This window comes from Arachis hypogaea, chromosome 15, assembly GCF_003086295.3.
Source record: "Arachis hypogaea cultivar Tifrunner chromosome 15, arahy.Tifrunner.gnm2.J5K5, whole genome shotgun sequence".
NCBI lineage: Eukaryota > Viridiplantae > Streptophyta > Magnoliopsida > Fabales > Fabaceae > Arachis > Arachis hypogaea.
The window spans coordinates 153,899,240-153,905,708 of NC_092050.1; the positions used below are offsets into that span (position 1 = coordinate 153,899,240).

At 34.7% G+C, this 6,469-nt stretch overlaps 1 pseudogene; it reads left to right on the forward strand.

Annotated features, from left to right (window-relative positions):
- Positions 1-2,323: 2,323 nt before the first annotated feature.
- Positions 2,324-6,014, forward strand: LOC112749302 (disease resistance protein Roq1-like; annotated as a pseudogene).
- The last annotated feature ends 455 nt before the right edge of the window (positions 6,015-6,469 follow it).

Here is a 6,469-nt window from a genome sequence, read left to right on the forward strand (position 1 = left end):
GTCGGATGTTGTCCACATGAAATATAGGCGGCTTATGGATCTGGGAGACCATGCTTACCATCGTCGACAGCAAGAAGCACTTCTGTACGAAGACGACAAAAGTCCTTTGGAATTTTTTCCGGTTCTCCTCCCCTTCAACACATATATCCAGGACAGACTTTGTCAAAGTCGCCAACGTAACACATTTGACAAAGGCCCAGTTTAATTTTCTGTACACCAATGAACCGAAATTAAAGGGAGCAATGAACCGAAAATAAGCACGAAGTGGAAAGTGTATTACCGCCGTTGCTTATGCCTAGCGCATCTGCTACCTTGCGAGGAGTTATGTATATTTTCCCATGGAGAGTTTTCAGGCATCTATGATACTCATCATAGCAATCAATCAATTATCTCAAGAGGGCATGAGAGACATTCATTTCCGGGACATGTGCCAGGGGACCGAATCCCATTTCTTCAACTATATCTTTCTTTTCCTAACTCAAATTCTTGAACAATGTTGCTATTGCCTTTGTTTGCATCTGCAATCATGAGTTTTCTGCAAGTTTTCAAACAGAATGTGACGATATATTTATAATACAAAATAGATATTATTCGAATGAAAGTGGATAAATATATTTAATGTGCTTACATTATAGCGCGGCTTCTCCTTCTTTGTCACCATTGTCTTCTTGAGTTTTGCTGTAATGAAAAAATTTGGTCAATACTTCACTCAATACACCGACAAGTACAAGCATGCATATCTTAATCAAGTCAATGAAAATGTCCCAGCCCACTGAATCGAACCCCTTGATACACTGAATAAAACATGATAAATAATGAAATAGCTAGAAAAGCATTGCTGCATGCAATCAGAATAACCCTAAACCCTGAACACACTAACTATCAAGCCCACTGAACAGAACACAATTCATGTGCTGAATAAATCGTTATACACTTTCAATCATCAAGAATAGTATTTGTCCATGCAAGTCAACTGAACAGAGTAACAATCAAGTTCAAATTTACATACACTATCTACTCACATACACTATCCACTGAACTGAATGAAAATAAGAACAAATTTCAGTCAAAGTCCTAGTTACACTGTAAAAATGCAATAAGAATAACCCTAAACCCTGAACACACTGACTATCAAGTGAATGAAAATCACCAAGCCCACTTAACCGAACAACATTCATATGGTGAATAAATTGTTATAAACTTTCAATCATCAAGAATAGTATTTCTCCATGCAAAAGAAGTCAACTGAATAAAGTAACAATCAAGTTCAAATTTACATACACTATCTACTCACTTACACTATCCACTGAATTGAATGAAAATAAGAACAAATTTTATTCAAAGCCCTAGTTACACTGTAAAAAATGCAATCAGAATATGTCGATCTACTAAACGAAGCAAATCAATCCAGTAAACTTAAAATGCAACTAGGAGAAACGCTACATTGCAAGATTTCAAATGAACAATAGTTATTTTCATACCTTTGTCAATATCTGTTGCTATTTTTGTTTGTTTTTGCTTGTTCCTTGCGAAATCTTCTTGCGATTCTTCTCTAGTAGTGGTTTCCGCAAAGAACTTGAGCGAAGTTTGAGTGATTTTGAGAGAGATTCGAAGAGAATGAACGGTTTCGTGTAGTGGTTTCGTGTTGAAGAAGAAATAACGTTTTTTCATAATGAACCGCGAATGAAGCAACGAGGGATTTTGTGTGTCTTTGGTGCGTGAAATCACGCTTCATTAATACGCATAAGTGAAATTGGACTTGGGCCAACTTGGATAACTTGGATACACATTTTACATGAATGTGTAGCATGACTGATTTTAAAATTAGATTAAATAATTTTATCAAAAAATATTTTATTAAATAATCTTAAATAATTTTAATTTTAACACTTTTTTATTTATATTTTTGTTTAAATCTAGTAAAATTATGAAGTAAAAGATAAATAAATATCTAAAAATTTATATTTTAAACAGATTAATCTCTAACTAATAAATTTTTTTATTTTTTTAGCATAATAAATATAGACAAATTAATTTAAATTAAAACCATACTTTAATTATAAGAACTAATTTAAAAATAAGGTGTGTACATATGTTATCCTAACAAAATTTATTGATACTTTTTTTTCTTTAACATTCTGTTCGTTCGAAATGTAAGTCGCTTATTTGTCACCTTACTCTCAATTCTCAAATTATTAACCAAAGGAATCAAGAACGCAGTTTCTGCGCGCTTGCTAAGTTGACTTGCTACTTTCTTTCTCGGGTTTTCATGGTCCAACGCTCCAAGATATATACATCCTAATAGTCAACCATTCTAATCCTCATGGCTCTACAATCCCCCTTTTCCTCTTCTTCCTTCAGCTATGCATGGGAATATGATGTGTTTATTAGTTTCAGAGGCGAAGATACTCGCTACGGTTTCACTGGCTATCTTTATGAAGCTCTTTCTAATCAAGGGATCCATGCCTTCATTGATGATGAGCAGCTTCCAAAAGGAGATGAAATCACTCCCTCACTTCTCAGCTCAATTCAAGAGTCCAGGATTGCCATCATTGTGCTCTTTGCCAACTATGCTGCTTCTTCTTTTTGCTTAGATGAGCTTGTCCACATCTTTCACTGCATCAAGGGAAATCATCGCTTGGTTTTGCCAGTTTTCTATAAGATTGATCCTTATGATGTTCGCCATATGAATAAGGGTTTTGGAGAGGCAATGGCTAAGCATGAGGAGAGATTCAAGAGTGACATGAACAAAGTGCAAAATTGGAAGAAGGCTCTGCATCAAGTAGCTAACTTGTCTTGCTATCATTTCAAAGATGGGTAATTTCACTCTAGATACTTCTTTTGTAATTGTTTCTCATTTATCAAAAATATTATTAAAAGTATCTATGTCTATGTTTGTTGGCAGTGATGGATATGAACATAAGTTTATTAGAAATATAGTGGAAGAGATTTCAAGAAAGATTAGGTGTTTACCTTTGCCTAACACTGATTACCCTGTTGGACTAGAATCTCGAGTATCAAAAGTAATTTCACTTTTGGAAATGAATTCAAGTGATCGAGTTCACATGATAGGAATACATGGGATTGGTGGAATAGGGAAAACAACACTTGCTCTTGCAGTTTATAACTTGATTGCTGACAATTTTGAAAGTGTGTGCTTTCTTGAGAACGTCAAAGAAAATTCAAATAAATATGGGTTGGTACATCTTCAAAATATCCTTCTTTGTAAGATATTAGAGAAGGAGGGATTCCAGATAGTAGGTGTTATAGAAGGAACTTCAAAAATACAACAAAGATTCTGTCAAAAGAAAGTTCTTTTGGTACTAGATGACGTTGATGATAGCAAGCAGCTACAGGCTATTGCTGGAAAACCTGATTGGTTTGGTCCTGGCAGCAGAGTTATTATTACAACACGGGACACACATTTGCTAAAAAAACATCGTGTTGAAAAGACACATGAGGTAGCGAGTTTAAATAAAGCAGAGTCTTTTCAATTGCTTATTAAGAAAGCTTTTGAAAATGATGATGTTAGCCCAGGTTATGCAGATGTCTTAAATCGTGCAATAACTTATGCCTCTGGACATCCACTGGCTTTGGAAATAATAGGCTCCAACTTGTTTGGAAAAGAAGTTGAAGTTTGGGAATCTGCATTGGGTCAATTTGAAAAACATCTTGATAATAAAATATATAAGATACTTAAAGTAAGTTTTGATGCTTTGGAAAAAGAAGAGCAGAGTGTTTTTCTTGATATTGCCTGTTGTTTTAAAGGATATAGATTAGTGGAAGTTACAGATCTATTTCAAGCTCATTATGGGAGTTGCATGAAATATCATATTGGAGTGTTGGTTGAAAAATCTCTCATAAAGATAGATCAGAATAGTAGAGTGACAATACATGATTTGACAGAAGACATGGGCAAAGAAATTGTTCTAGAAAGATCACCAGAAATGCCTGGAAAACGTAGTAGGTTATGGTTCTATGAAGATATAATTAAAGTTTTAGAAAATAATCAAGTAAGTAATAAATTTCTCTAATAACTTTGTTGAAAGTCCTTGTTTATACACTTGTATTTTAATTGATTTGTGTTTTTTGTGTTGAAAGGGAAGTAGCACCATTGAAATCATATATTTGGAATTTCCCTTATTTGAAAGGGAAGGAGATGAAGATCCATTGAAAAAAGAGGGAAATAGAGATGTAGAAGTAAAATGGGATGGAAAAGCTTTTAAAGACATGAAAAATCTTAAAACACTTATCATAAAAAATTGTTGTTTTTCCCAAAGTCCTAAACATCTTCCAAACAGTTTAAGAGTATTGGAATGGTGGAGGTATATACCTGATTTTCAAAGTATTTTCCGAATGATTTTCAACCAAAGGAACTCTCCATGCTCAAGTTACCTGATAATCTCTATATATCACCCAAATTGGCTAGCTTATCTATGGCAAGTGTTCTGAATTCATTTTATGATTTTGTTTGTTAGTGAATTCATATGAAGTTTATTTGTTTGACTCTTTTTTTTTTCTGTTATGTTTTTTCTTTTCCAGAAATTGGTAAGCTTGAAAGCTTTGAATTTTGATTACAGTGATTCTTTGAAAGAAATACCTGATGTGTCTAGTCTTCAAACATTACAAGAATTTTCGTTCAAAGCATGTAGAAATTTAGTCACAGTTCACAGTTCAGTTGGTTTTTTAAATAAACTTAAAATATTGAATGCTGAAGATTGCGGCAAGCTGAGGAGTTTTCCGCCTTCTATCAATTTGCCCTCACTGGAAAAACTCCTTCTATCTGGTTGCTTGAGCCTTGAGGATTTTCCAGAAATTCTAGAAGAGATGGAAAATGTAAAAATGCTTCATTTGATTGGCAGTGGCATAAAAGATTTGCCATGTTCCTTTCGTGATCTTTCGGGATTGTGGCGTTTGGAAATGAGTGGGGATGAAATGTATAAGATACCGAGTGTCATTGCCATGATGCCACGACTGTCTTTGTGTGAGATAGAGTTAGGAGGCAATAAAGGGAGGGTATCAAGAAAACAGGAGGAGGGGCTTCATGGAATATTCACTCACTTCATCCCCTCTTCAAATATGAAATATCTTTATCTCACAAACAGCAATTTGTCAGATGACTTTTCTCCACTAGCTGTTGCATGGTTTCCCAATGTGGAAATTTTAGACTTAACAGGCAATAATTTCACAGTTCTTCCTGAATGCATCCAACAATTTCGCTTTCTATGGTGGCTCATAGTTGATCATTGCAAAAATCTTAGGGAGATTAAAGGGGTTCCACCAAACTTGAAAATTTTCTCTGCAGTAAACTGCAAATCCTGGAGTCCTGGGTGCACAAGTGTGTTACTCAATCAGGTTCTATGACTTTTTATTGATTAAGAATGTAGATGGATCATAATTCATATCAAATTAATAATGTTAGGTCAGTGTGTTGATAATACTGTATGCTAAACTACTGCTTATGCACTATGAATGATTGACAGGAAGTGCACGAGGGTGGAAGGACCCGGTTTGTGATGCCAGGAGGAAGGATTCCAAGGTGGTTTGAGCAGCACTGTAGTGGAGCTTCTGTTTCTTTCTGGTTTCGTGGCACCAAATTCCCTCACGATGCTCTTTGCCTTGCAATTCTACTAACGAATGACCTCCCTTCCCCAATTGAAGTAACACCCATCGTGACCATCAATGGCAACCAAGTTTCCATTGGTTGGTGGAAGAGAATGGATCAATTATTTATCTTTAATCTGGAGCCACACTATTCTTGTACCACACTACATTTTGAAAAAGGATGGAATCATGCAGAAGTTTCGTATAAAGCAAGACAGCGCCACAAGTCCTACTACAAAAAGGTCCCAAGTGAGTCAATTGCAAAAGAGATTGGAATGCATGTATTGAAGCAAAAAAGTAGTAGTATAATTGAAGATATTCGATTCAGTGATCCTTACAAAATGACAGAACTAATTATAATGCTGATTGATGAGTTTGGAAAACTCTTAATTAATATTTATGATGACTAAACATTATTAAAAATAATTAACTGCAAAAATTAATAATCTGATTTGATTAAATAATTTTTGTTGCAAGTTTTTATATTGGGCCGAAAAATGAATTTCTGGCTTAAGCCCAATAACCAGCCTTGTTGCATGATTATATACTAAGTGGCTGAAATTTTATATTGTTGGGCCAAGTTCAATGTTGATTACAACCAAGCCCATGATTAATTTTCTATGAGTGCTTCCTATGCTTGATCCAAACCCATCAGGAAAACAAATGTTATTAATTGGGCCAGATTTGATATTTGATGCAACTAAGCCCAATTATATGCAATGTTAATTCCTCATGCATTACCCGAAAACAATGAAGAGGGAACCCAAATTGTTTTCAACAGATCCAAAAATTCAAACATGTGTTGGATTTCAAATTACACTCAACTATCATTTATTACATGAGAACTATGAGAGAGAAATTGACA